This window comes from Hyperolius riggenbachi, chromosome 1 (assembly GCF_040937935.1).
Source record: "Hyperolius riggenbachi isolate aHypRig1 chromosome 1, aHypRig1.pri, whole genome shotgun sequence".
NCBI lineage: Eukaryota > Metazoa > Chordata > Amphibia > Anura > Hyperoliidae > Hyperolius > Hyperolius riggenbachi.
This window is the reverse complement of record NC_090646.1, coordinates 238,851,870-238,865,799: the sequence shown is the minus strand read 5'-3', so window position 1 is coordinate 238,865,799 and position 13,930 is coordinate 238,851,870.

Here is a 13,930-nt window from a genome sequence, read left to right as displayed (position 1 = left end):
GAATTGTCCAATGGGTATGCTCCGTCTAGTTGTAGATGTATGATACGACGAGTAGTGCAAAAGACTATTTACAGCTGTTTCCTTCCGATAAAGAGTTGTATGTAGTTGCCCATCCTGTTGTTTAGTAATCGTGATGTCCAAAAAATTAACTTCGTCCTGAGAGATGTTAAAAGTGAGAAAGATGCTTAAGTCATTATTGTTGAGAGTCTTCAAAAATTCATTTAATAACGCCGAGTTGCCCTGCCATATTATGAGAACGTCGTCAATGAAACGATGCCACCCCGCAATGGCGGGGTGGAATCGTTCCAACGGCGACGCCCACACAAACTCTCTCTCCCACCACCCAAGGAAGAGGTTGGCCACTGAGGGGGCACATTTGGCCCCCATGGCCACACCCCTTACCTGGAGATAATACGTACCATTAAAAATAAAATAGTTGTGTGTCAACACAAAATCAAGTAGATCAAGTAACCACAGATTTCTTCTCCTATTATCCATAGTCTCAGTGTCTAAAAAGTACTTAACCGCTCTCAAACCTTGGTGATGGGAGATGTTGGAGTACAGACTCTCTACATCACAGGTAACCAAAAGGTCCTGTGGGTTCACCTGAACATCCGTCAGTTGGGTTATAATATCTGTTGAGTCACGAATATAAGAGTCGAGTGCAACAACGTGAGGTTGCAGAAAAAAATCAATGTACGCACAACACTTTTCACTAAGACCTCCCATACCGGAAATAATTGGCCTTCCCGGTGGATGTAATCGATTCTTATGGATTTTGGGTAACATGTAGAATGTCGGTGTTACTGGATCTTCTACCCATAGGTATTTAAACTCTTTCTTTGTTATAATCTTTTCTTCTAATGCTAGATCTAGTAAATTTTTTAGTTCTCTTTGATATTTCTCTCTAGGGTTTCCTGTGAGTTTTTTATAGAATCTGGTGTCATTAATTTGCCTATAGGCCTCTTTTTCATAAAGATCTCGTGGCCAGATGACAACATTCCCCCCCTTATCCGCTTCCTTAATCAGGATATCTGATCTTTTACTAAGTTCTGTCAATGCCTTTCTCTCCTGTTTAGTCAAATTATCCTTCCCTATGGTTTTATTACAGTTGATTCTCTGTAAATCTGCTGAGACAACATCAAAAAAGACCTGTATTTGGGGGCAGGAATTAAAGGAGGGCAGAAACTTGGAGGCCGGTCTAAATTTTGTGCTACTACTCACCGCTGTGTGGGTGGTTTGTTCTTCTAATAGGGACATTAGGTCCAAGAAAATTGTTTTGTCTTGTTCTTCAAGACCCATTTCTTCAAATGAAGGCTCAGAAGTGTTTTGCGTATTATACATTTTTCTAAGAACCAACTTCCTGCAAAAGAAATAAAGATCTTTGAGCATATCAAAAGGGTCATACCTATTGACCGGAGAAAAGGTTAGTCCCCTTTTTAATAAGTCAAGTTCAACATCTGTCAAGGGAGTGTCAGACAAATTAATGACTGTAAGTACCTCATTGCCGGTTCTCAGCCCGGTTGCATCTTCACTTGCTTTATGTTTCTTCCCCACTTGACGTGGATCCAATCGGATATCCTCAAGTCTTCCCAGATGTTGTAGTACACTGCTCTCATAATCAGATTCTGTGAATTCACTTGAGTCTGAATTGTCCCCTCTAGGGGGACCTCCACCCTGAGGTATCGATGGACCTGATGCAGGACGCTTTGGCCTTTTTGGTTTTCTGGGTCGTTTGGGGAAATTCTTCCCTCTCATGTTGTTTTTATGTTTCCAAAGGTAGGCCCCAGCACCCGCATAATCCTGTCTGTCCCTCAGAAGCTTCTTTTTTTTATTTTCAATCACATCCATCTCCAGTTTCTTGACTTCATTTTTAAGCTGTTCCATAAAGGGTTCTACCAAAGTTCTCTGGTCATATTTGGTCAGTTGTTTTAATAGATCTGTGTTTTTCACTTTTAAATTCATCAGTAATTCTCTATCTAGGTTGATTAACATTTGTATGATGATACTAGCACATTTATTGAGACCCACCTCCCAGATTTTCTTATTTCTGTCTTCTAACTGCCAAGAGGGAAAAATTTGAACCCTTAGACCTCTGGGGTATATACCTTCCTTATCATAATGTTGTAGGCTCTTTATATTCCACCAAACTTTGACATAGTGCATATGGTTGTCCTTAATTAGACCACATAGAGTTTTGAAATCTTCCGGCAAAGTGTTGTTTATTATCGCCTGCTCATTCTGAAATACTTCGCTGAGTCTCTCACTCCAATCTTGCTCAAACGTTTCAATAAAGCTGTAAGCCATTTTTAATATAGCAAAAATTACACTGCTCTGAAAGAAGACAAAAGACAGTCTCCAATTAGACATATTTAAAACAAGAAAAAAAGGCGAGCATGCATAATAGTGCAATTAATATTGCTTTTAGCGTATAGCAGATGGGGGAAGAGGGTCACCGACCCAAACTCAGACATAAACATGAAAAAAGACAAGGCTACCCCTCTATATATGTATATTGATGAGCATTTGAATGGACCAGGACGCCAGGGAAGTATAATATATTCCTCTTAATTACAGCCAGAGAACTTTGGTAGAACCCTTTATGGAACAGCTTAAAAATGAAGTCAAGAAACTGGAGATGGATGTGATTGAAAATAAAAAAAAGAAGCTTCTGAGGGACAGACAGGATTATGCGGGTGCTGGGGCCTACCTTTGGAAACATAAAAACAACATGAGAGGGAAGAATTTCCCCAAACGACCCAGAAAACCAAAAAGGCCAAAGCGTCCTGCATCAGGTCCATCGATACCTCAGGGTGGAGGTCCCCCTAGAGGGGACATTTCAGACTCAACTGAATTCACAGAATCTGATTATGAGAGCAGTGTACTACAACATCTGGGAAGACTTGAGGATATCCGATTGGATCCACGTCAAGTGGGGAAGAAACATAAAGCAAGTGAAGATGCAACCGGGCTGAGAACCGGCAATGAGGTACTTACAGTCATTAATTTGTCTGACACTCCCTTGACAGATGTTGAACTTGACTTATTAAAAAGGGGACTAACCTTTTCTCCGGTCAATAGGTATGACCCTTTTGATATGCTCAAAGATCTTTATTTCTTTTGCAGGAAGTTGGTTCTTAGAAAAATGTATAATACGCAAAACACTTCTGAGCCTTCATTTGAAGAAATGGGTCTTGAAGAACAAGACAAAACAATTTTCTTGGACCTAATGTCCCTATTAGAAGAACAAACCACCCACACAGCGGTGAGTAGTAGCACAAAATTTAGACCGGCCTCCAAGTTTCTGCCCTCCTTTAATTCCTGCCCCCAAATACAGGTCTTTTTTGATGTTGTCTCAGCAGATTTACAGAGAATCAACTGTAATAAAACCATAGGGAAGGATAATTTGACTAAACAGGAGAGAAAGGCATTGACAGAACTTAGTAAAAGATCAGATATCCTGATTAAGGAAGCGGATAAGGGGGGGAATGTTGTCATCTGGCCACGAGATCTTTATGAAAAAGAGGCCTATAGGCAAATTAATGACACCAGATTCTATAAAAAACTCACAGGAAACCCTAGAGAGAAATATCAAAGAGAACTAAAAAATTTACTAGATCTAGCATTAGAAGAAAAGATTATAACAAAGAAAGAGTTTAAATACCTATGGGTAGAAGATCCAGTAACACCGACATTCTACATGTTACCCAAAATCCATAAGAATCGATTACATCCACCGGGAAGGCCAATTATTTCCGGTATGGGAGGTCTTAGTGAAAAGTGTTGTGCGTACATTGATTTTTTTCTGCAACCTCACGTTGTTGCACTCGACTCTTATATTCGTGACTCAACAGATATTATAACCCAACTGACGGATGTTCAGGTGAACCCACAGGACCTTTTGGTTACCTGTGATGTAGAGAGTCTGTACTCCAACATCTCCCATCACCAAGGTTTGAGAGCGGTTAAGTACTTTTTAGACACTGAGACTATGGATAATAGGAGAAGAAATCTGTGGTTACTTGATCTACTTGATTTTGTGTTGACACACAACTATTTTATTTTTAATGGTACGTATTATCTCCAGGTAAGGGGTGTGGCCATGGGGGCCAAATGTGCCCCCTCAGTGGCCAACCTCTTCCTTGGGTGGTGGGAGAGAGAGTTTGTGTGGGCGTCGCCGTTGGAACGATTCCACCCCGCCATTGCGGGGTGGCATCGTTTCATTGACGACGTTCTCATAATATGGCAGGGCAACTCGGCGTTATTAAATGAATTTTTGAAGACTCTCAACAATAATGACTTAAGCATCTTTCTCACTTTTAACATCTCTCAGGACGAAGTTAATTTTTTGGACATCACGATTACTAAACAACAGGATGGGCAACTACATACAACTCTTTATCGGAAGGAAACAGCTGTAAATAGTCTTTTGCACTACTCGTCGTATCATACATCTACAACTAGACGGAGCATACCCATTGGACAATTCTTAAGAATCAAACGGAACTGTACCACCAGTGAGGAATTTGAAAGGGAAGCAAGTAAGTTGGCAGACAGGTTTAGAGATCGGGGTTATCCTAACAAACATATACGGAGGGCTTGGAGACGAGCCAGATTTTCCCCAAGAGAACAACTGCTACAGCTATCATGCAAAAATAAAAAAGTAAATACTAATAATACAGTTCGACTAATTACCACCTACAATGAGAAATGGAGTGACATCCATCAAGTCCTTGAAAAACATTGGAACATATTGTTGAGTGAACCTACAATTAGCCAATTTATCACCACCAAACCCTCTGTGACTGCAAGAAGGGCCCCCACCCTGAGAGATAGACTTTGTCACAGTCACTATCAAGCCCCACAGAGATCATTGAGTTTGAAGGGTAGTTTTCCATGCGGCGGATGTTCTGTTTGTCCACTGATGCCATCCACTAAATTTATCGTAGACTATAGGGATAACCAGACCATCACCCTGTTAGATTTCATTAATTGCCAAACACCTTGGGTAATATATCTTCTTGAATGCGGGTGTACCAAGAGGTATATAGGACAGACAAAAAATCCGCTTAAACAGAGAATTCAAAAACACCGCTCCACGATGAAACTTGCTCAAAGGGATTACCTGGAAAACAAGACGTTAACCACTGTGGCAGCACACACCTTGACATGCAGGCAGAGCAAGATCGAAAATTGGAAAGTGTATGGACTACAGCGACTACATCCAAACAATAGAGGTGGTAATCACACGATCAAACTGCTACAGTGGGAATTACGCTGGATTCATAGACTAGGTACGAAAGCCCCCTATGGGCTCAATGAGGATTTCAACCTGGGGTGTTACTTGCCACAATAGTCTCTTCCTTCACCACTACATTGGTGCTGCATGTGATCTTTTTCTTACTTCTTTCCCCTCTACAATTCCACTCTATGTTTTTCAACAGCTCAAGGTAAGGGAGCTAGACTGTCTTCTTGTCTCAACATCTACGGCTTTGAGGTAGGAAAGCTGGACTAATTGTATAATAAATCTCTGTTTCTCTACTTAGGCTTTCTTCATGCTATATATTTTTAGACTAATATCGTGCTCCATTTTGTGAGTAGATGGAGAATTGTATGGCCTTTATTTCCAATTTACTGTATTCACGCATGGTCTACGTCCCTGAATAACATCTTTTACACAATACCAATAGCCTTTTTTTATTATATAAATAAGTGGAGGTGTACATGCTCTCTCACCTTTAGTTGGATTTGGGTGGAGTGACCTCCCTTGGTTTGGTGGTAACAAACTCCTTTTTCTCCTTTAAACATGCTGAATTTATACCTTCTGTATGTTTTCAATTAGAAGACGCTTGGGTCTTTGGTTGGATCTATTTCTTGATGAAAATTTGGAAGTCTTCAATGTTTAACAACACTCCTCGTTGAATATCCATCCCCAAAAGGAAGAATAACCTCTGGATTTAATATTCATCAATTTTCCTTGATAGGAATAATGTAGTTTGTTCTTTGTATTGTAAGGAAATATGGTACCAGCTTTACCCTTTTGTTTTTTGTATATAAAAAGAGAAGGTTGGTGTCTTTAGCATATTGGCCACAAGATGGAGTCTTCCCCTATACATATTTTTCCTTGCTCATTCTATATATTCTCTTTTCTTGTATTCTTATTTCTGTCCACAAGATGGCGATGCGTCTTTATTTACGCAACACATACATACGTCATTACGCATGGAACGCATAATTTAGTACGCATGGCTGACCCGGCGCGCTGACGTCAAGACGGCGCGCGGGGTCATGCCAGTGACGCGGCCGCGTCTATGGACTTATTTAAATCGAGCCAAATACAACAAACATTCGTCCCTTCAGCAGCTTCGGCGGAACTAGTCGGACGGGCGCTGGAGCGCCCACGCAGCCATCTCCATGCCTGTTTGACTTTCTTACTTAGGTAAGCCTTGCACATCTTTACTCTATTCTCATCATATTGCTCAATCATTTACTATTACTCCGTTGCCTAACAGTCCTCCTTTCCTCACTTTCAACCCCCCCCTTTTTTTCTTCATTTAGCACAGGTATTACATGTGTTTTTTTACACTGTTTCATGCATTATAACTAGCACTTAGCACTTTAATTGAGCACTAGGCTGTTGCTCTCAATTGTTATGCACGTTTTTGCACCTTATGACTTTCTAATGTACTGTACAGCAAATGCTGGAGTTCAGATTTAATATATATTTTTTTCTAACTTTGAGCATCAGAGAGAATTTATATAAGCAGAACCAGTTTTATGTTCATACATTTGTGTGTACCTCCTCATGCATGGTGTGACTCAGTGTTTTATTTTTATCCACTGGTATACATTTTTGCAACACTGAGCTGACACTTTTCACATTATGTGTTGAGGGGAACACACTATCAGGCCATCATTGTGTCTTATTGATTATATATTTTGTTGTGCTTTTTAGTATCTGCAAGGCCACTATATTATTGTTATCATTGGGGCTTTATACAGGCATGGATATGACGTGCTCTTGTTTTTAGATGTTTTTAATTTTCCATTTTTTGGCTGTAATTAAGAGGAATATATTATACTTCCCTGGCGTCCTGGTCCATTCAAATGCTCATCAATATACATATATAGAGGGGTAGCCTTGTCTTTTTTCATGTTTATGTCTGAGTTTGGGTCGGTGACCCTCTTCCCCCATCTGCTATACGCTAAAAGCAATATTAATTGCACTATTATGCATGCTCGCCTTTTTTTCTTGTTTTAAATAGAGGTTAGACATATCTGATTATTGACGATACTGCAGATCCTCAATAATCGGGTATATCTGCATTCTTGGGGATACTGCAGATCGCCAAGAATCGGATTCTCTCTCTGGTTGCTGACACCGATCGTTATATTAACTTACTGCAAATCATTAACCTGGTTTATTAATTTGGGGCCAGTATTTTTCATTACATTTGACAATACAAAATAGATTTCACAAGGACTGCAATAAAAAGCGGCTCAAGGGCAATGATCTGAGATTGTGATTATCCTATCCAGGGAAACACTGCGTAAGTCAGCAATGCTGCTGCCAAGAGTGCTGCACAACAAATCTGTGGTCCCTTTGCATGCTATTGGGTGACATTAGTCAGTAAATAACAAAAGAAACATGACCTGCAAACCAGCAGGGCAGTGGCAATACACTGAGGGAGTTACAAAAGCAGAGAGTGGAGGACAAGTGCATGGCAGAGACTCTCAAAATAATTATTGGCAATGTAGGATATGCAAATGGCTCAAGAGTTTCTGAGAATCCTGGAGATGTACTTCTGCCAATCATCCCCCCACCACCATGTCATTAGTGCCGCCTTATATCTAGACAAAGACAGATTGCTTTGACATGGGAAGTGCAGCCGAACCATTCAAAACTGATATTTGCATAAGCTAAACTTTAGTGGGTGAATGTGCAAAACTGCTTTATATATAAAGCACCTAAGACTGACTTGTGCTCAAATTAAATTTTCTTTTTGGATGCTTCATTTTAAAGTAAAATTCAATTTCTAATATACATACTTGCTGGCACTTCCCAATCCTCTTTGCTTATAAATTGTTAACTTGAATTCTCTCCTGGGGAAGTTTATTTGGGGTAAAGGAAAGCGTAGACATTCAGGCCCTGTCCCACCAGAGAGTGGATCATTGACTTGCATTAAAATTGCTGCAAAAAAGCCACGATCCTGATTTTTTAAGACATAGTGATCCTGGCAGTTTTACTGCAATTTTAATGCGAGTCAATGAGAGCATTATTAAAGGGACTCCGAGCAGTGCAGAAACTATGGAAAGATGCATATCATTTTAAAGCTCTCTTTCTCCTCTTTCCAATGATATATAAACCGCTGTCCTACGCCTTTTAGTTTTTGCTATTTTCGCGATTGAAATTGCCGCGGCCGCGATTTCAATCGCGAAAATAGAGAAAACTAAAAAGGCATAGGGCGCTGATTTAGGTGTTGCCAGAAAGAGGAGAAAGAGAGCTTTAAAATGATATCCATCTTTCCATAGTTACTTGTATTAGACAGGACGACACTTTCCCCAGTGTCAGCAGCTCCATTCAGCAGAATGGAGCTGCTGACTTTAGGAAAAAGTCGTCCTGTGTAATACAAGTAACTATGGAAAGATGGATATCATTTTAAAGCTCCCTTTCTCCTCTTTCTGGTGACACCTAAATTATCGCCCTATGCCTTTTAGTTTTCTCTATTTTCGCGATTGAAATCGCGGCCATGACAATTTCAATCGCGGCGTAGGGCGGCGGTTTATATATCATTGGAAAGAGGAGAAAGAGAGCTTTAAAATGATATGCATCTTTCCATAGTTTCTGCACTGCTCGGAGTCCCTTTAAAGAATGAAAATTACCTAAAAACTGCTCTCTGGTGTGTCTCCGGCGTCACCCAATGTATACTATTATTACCTGGCGACACAACTCTTCCACTTTTACCATGTTATGAAGACTTGGCGGGACAGATATCAGTGCCTTATAATTTTGTAAACTACCTTTGCTTGCAAAGATTTTTTTAGTCACCTTAAAAGGTTCAAAACCTACTTGCAATGTAACTACTCTCACAATCACACTGAGGCAATTCCTAAGAGTCTGGGATATAACCCATCAGGCGATTAATGTAAAGTACCCTTTGAAATACACTCCTCTTTGGGAGAATCTGGGTATGTCAGAACTCCATAACTTGCAGTGTATTTGTTTATGGTTCAATGAAGGTCTGTTATTATTTGTATACCAGGTCATTGAGTCCGGTGCCATCAGATCGTTTGACAGTCTAATGCTGGATACACACTGTGCGTTTTTCCGCTCGATTTCTTGCTCGATCGATAAAATTGATCGAATCGAGTATGAATCCATGCTGGCAATCGAGAGATATAATCGAAAAGTATTACGGATTCGATTATTTCATCGGTCGAAATGTAATCGAGCATGGAAATAGTTGATCAAAATACACATAATCAAGCGTTTTCTTCGCATTTCAATCTATTGCCTCGACCAGTCGGTCGAGTAGCATTAACATAAACCCTCCCATACTCTACACCTTATCTACAGTGGGAATATACAGTGGGAGCACAACATAGCAGTGTGTGTGTGTGTGGTGTGGTGTGGTGTGGTGTGGTGTGGTGTGGTGTGGTGTGTGTGTGTGTGTGTGTGTGTGTGTGTGTGTGTGTGTGTGTGTGTGTGTGTGTGTGTGTGTGTGTGTGTGTGTGTGTGTGTGTGTGTGTGTGTGTGTGTGTGTGTGTGTGTGTGTGTGTGTGTGTGTGTGTGTGTGTGTGTGTGTGTGTGTGTGTGTGTGTGTGTGTGTGTGTGTGTGTGTGTATGTGTAATCTCCTACTAATATAATAAATGGGAAAGTTCGGATGTTTGTTACTCGATCACGCAAAAACAGCTGAACAGATTTGAATGAAATTTGGCACACACATAGTACATTACCTGGAATAAAGTATAGGATACTTTTTATTCCCATAACCAAAAAGAGACAAATACAAAATTTCACTGGAAAATGTAAACTGCAGCCATTCTTACACTGTTACACTGGAGGTGTGTTTAGCTTCTAAGGGTAGAATGGTTAATTTGCATATATTCAGCAGTGATGCCCTGGGAGACATCTCAAGCTCACTCCAACCTCAATTATTGCAAATTCTTTCTGTTTTAAGAAAGCAAACTTTTGTTTTTCCTAACATCTTAGTAAGGGGGCTTTTAGAACCATTGTAGTCCCTTAAACACTCCAATGAGTTCTGGGTCACCATGAGCTTGCTGGTTAGTCTGTACCTCTCGGTGTTACAAGCCCTACTCCATAGAGCCAAATTAATCCATGCCATGAACTGATGAGGGTCAAACAATCCAAAACAGTCTGTATGCATGTTGGATTATTATGGCTCTGTACAAATTGCCCCTGTTTAACTCTCTAGTAAGGCCACATCTGGAATATGGAATTCAGTTCTGGGCACCACATTACAAAAAAGATATTGCAGTTTTAGAGCAGGTGCAGAGACGAGCTACAAAATTGATACGTGGGATGGAAGGTCTCGCTTACCAAGAAAGGTTAGATAAACTGGGTTTATTTAGTCTAGAGAAAAGACGCCTTAGAGGAGATCTAATTAACATGTATAAATACATTAGAGGGCAATATAATAGCTTGGCGGATGATTTTGTCCCTAGGCCTTCTCAAAGGACTAGAGGACATGAGCTGCGCATGGAGGAAAAACGTTTTAGCCATTTATTTAGGAAAGGGTTCTTTACAGTAAGAGTGGTTAAGATGTGGAATGCATTGCCACAGGAAGTCGTTATGGCAAACTCTATACCTGCATTTAAAGGGGGCTTAGATGCTTTCCTTGCGTTGAAAGACATCCATGGCTACAATTACTAGGTTATGCCTAATGATGTTGATCCAGGGATTTTATCTGATTGCCATCTGGAGTCAGGAAGGAATTTTTCCCATTTGGGGCTAATTGGACCATGCCTGGTGGGGTTTTTTTCACCTTCCTCTGCATCAACAGGGGTATGTGGGGGACGGGCTGGAGTTGTACTTTGTACTGGTTGAACTCGATGGACGTATGTCTTTTTTCAGCCAAAATAACTATGTAACTATGTAACAAGCTGACACATCATTGCATTCCAGCAGTTCTGGAGGTGTGTTTAGCTTTTAAGGGTAACAATGGTTAATTTGCATATATTCAACAGTGAAGCGCTGGGAGACATTTTAAGCTCACTCCAACCTGAATTATCACAAATTATTTCTGTTTTAACCACTTGAGGACCTAGGGCTTTCTACCCCTTAAGGACCGGCCACTTTTTTTCCATTCAGACCACTGCAGCTTTCACGGTTTATTGCTCGCTCATACAACCTACCACCTAAATGAATTTTGGCTCCTTTTCTTGTCACTAATAAAGCTTTCTTTTGGTGCTATTTGATTGCTCCTGCGATTTTTACTTTTTATTATATTCATCAAAAAAGACATGAATTTTGGCAAAAAAATGATTTTTTTAACTTTCTGTGCTGACATTTTTCAAATAAAGTAAAATTTCTGTATACATGCAGCGCGAAAAATGTGGACAAACATGTTTTTGAAAAAAAAAAACCCATTCAGTGTATATTTATTGGTTTGGGTAAAAGTTATAGCGTTTACAAACTATGGTGCAAAAAGTGAATTTTCCCATTTTCAAGCATCTCTGACTTTTCTGACCCCCTGTCATGTTTCATGAGGGGCTAGAATTCCAGGATAGTATAAATACCCCCCAAATGACCCCATTTTGGAAAGAAGACATCCCAAAGTATTCACTGAGAGGCATAGTGAGTTCATAGAAGATATTATTTTTTGTCACAAGTAAGCGGAAAATGACACTTTGTGAGAAAAAAAAAAAAAAAAGTTTCCATTTCTTCTAACTTGCGACGAAAAAAAATGAAATCTGCCACGGACTCACCATGCCCCTCTCTGAATACCTTGAAGGGTCTACTTTCCAAAATGGGGTCATTTGTGGGGTGTGTTTACTGTCCTGACATTTTGGGGGGTGCTAAATTGTAAGCACCCCTGTAAAGCCTAAAGGTGCTCATTGGACTTTGGACCCCTTAGCGCAGTTAGGCTGCAAAAAAGTGCCACACATGTGGTATTGCCATACTCAGGAGAAGTAGTATAATGTGTTTTGGGGTGTATTTTTACACATACCCATGCTGGGTGGGAGAAATATCTCTGTAAATGACAATCTTTTGATTTTTTTACACACAATTGTCCATTTACAGAGGTATTTCTCCCACCCAGCATGGGTATGTGTAAAAATACACCCCAAAACACATTGTACTACTTCTCCCGAGTATGGCGATACCACATGTGTGGCACTTTTTTGCACCGTAACTGCGCTAAAGGGCCCAAAGTCCAATGAGTACCTTTAGGATTTCACAGGTCATTTTGAGAAATTTCGTTTCAAGACTACTCCTCACGGTTTAGGGCCCCTAAAATGCCAGGGCAGTATAGGAACCCCACAAATGACCCCATTTTAGAAAGAAGACACCCCAAGGTATTCCGTTAGGAGTATGGTGAGTTCATAGAAGATTTTATTTTTTGTCGGAAGTTAGCGGAAAATGACACTTTGTGAAAAAACACAATTAAAATCAATTTCCGCTAACTTTTGACAAAAAATAAAATCTTCTATGAACTCGCCATACTACTAACGGAATACCTTGGGGTGTCTTCTTTCTAAAATGGGGTCATTTGTGGGGTTCCTATACTGCCCTCGCGGTTGCCCTCGGGGGTTTAGGGCCCCTAAAATGCCAGGGCAGTATAGGAACCCCACAAGTGACCCCATTTTAGAAAGAAGACACCCCAAGGTATTCCGTTAGGCGAGTTCATAGAAGATTTTATTTTTTGTCACAAGTTAGTGAAAAATGACACTTTGTGAAAAAAAACCAATAAAAATTAATTTCCGCTAACTTTTGACAAAAAATAAAATCTTCTATGAACTCATACACCTAACAGAATACCTTGGGGTGTCTTTTTTTCTAAAATGGGGTCACTTGTGGGGTTCCTATACCGCCCTGGCATTTTACAGGCCCAAAACCGTGAGTAGTCTGGAAACCAAATGTCTCAAAATGACTGTTCAGGGGTATAAGCATCTGCAAATTTTGATGACAGGTGGTCTATGAGGGGGCGAATTTTGTGGAACCGGTCATAAGCAGGGTGGCCTTTAGGATGACAGGTTGTATTGGGCCTGATCTGATGGATAGGAGTGCTAGGGGGGTGACAGGAGGTGATTGATGGGTGTCTCAGGGGGTGGTTAGAGGGGAAAATAGATGCAATCAATGCACTGGGGAGGTGATCGGAAGGGGGTCTGAGGGGGATCTGAGGGTTTGGCCGAGTGATCAGGAGCCCACACGGGGCAAATTGGGGCCTGATCTGATGGGTAGGTGTGCTAGGGGGTGACAGGAGGTGATTGATGGGTGTCTCAAGGTGTGATTAGAGGGGGGAATAGATGCAAGCAATGGCGAGGTGATCAGGGCTGGGGTCTGAGGGCATTTTGAGGGTGTGGGCGGGTGATTGAGTGCCCTAGGGGCAGATAGGGGTCTAATCTGATAGGTAGCAGTGACAGGGGGTGATTGATGGGTAATTAGTGGGTGTTTAGGATAGAGAATAGATGGAAACACTGCGCTTGGGTGGTGATCTGATGTCGGATCTGCGGGGGATCTATTGGTGTGGGTGGGTGATCAGTTTGCCCGCAAGGGGCAGGTTAGGGGCTGATTGATGGGTGGCAGTGACAGCGGGTGATTGATGGGTGGCAGTGACAGGGGGTGATTGATGGGTGGCAGTGACAGGGGGTGATTGATGGGTGATTGATAGGTGATTGACAGGTAATCAGTGGGTTATTACAGGGGAGAACAGATGTAAATATTGCACTGGCGAATTGATAAGG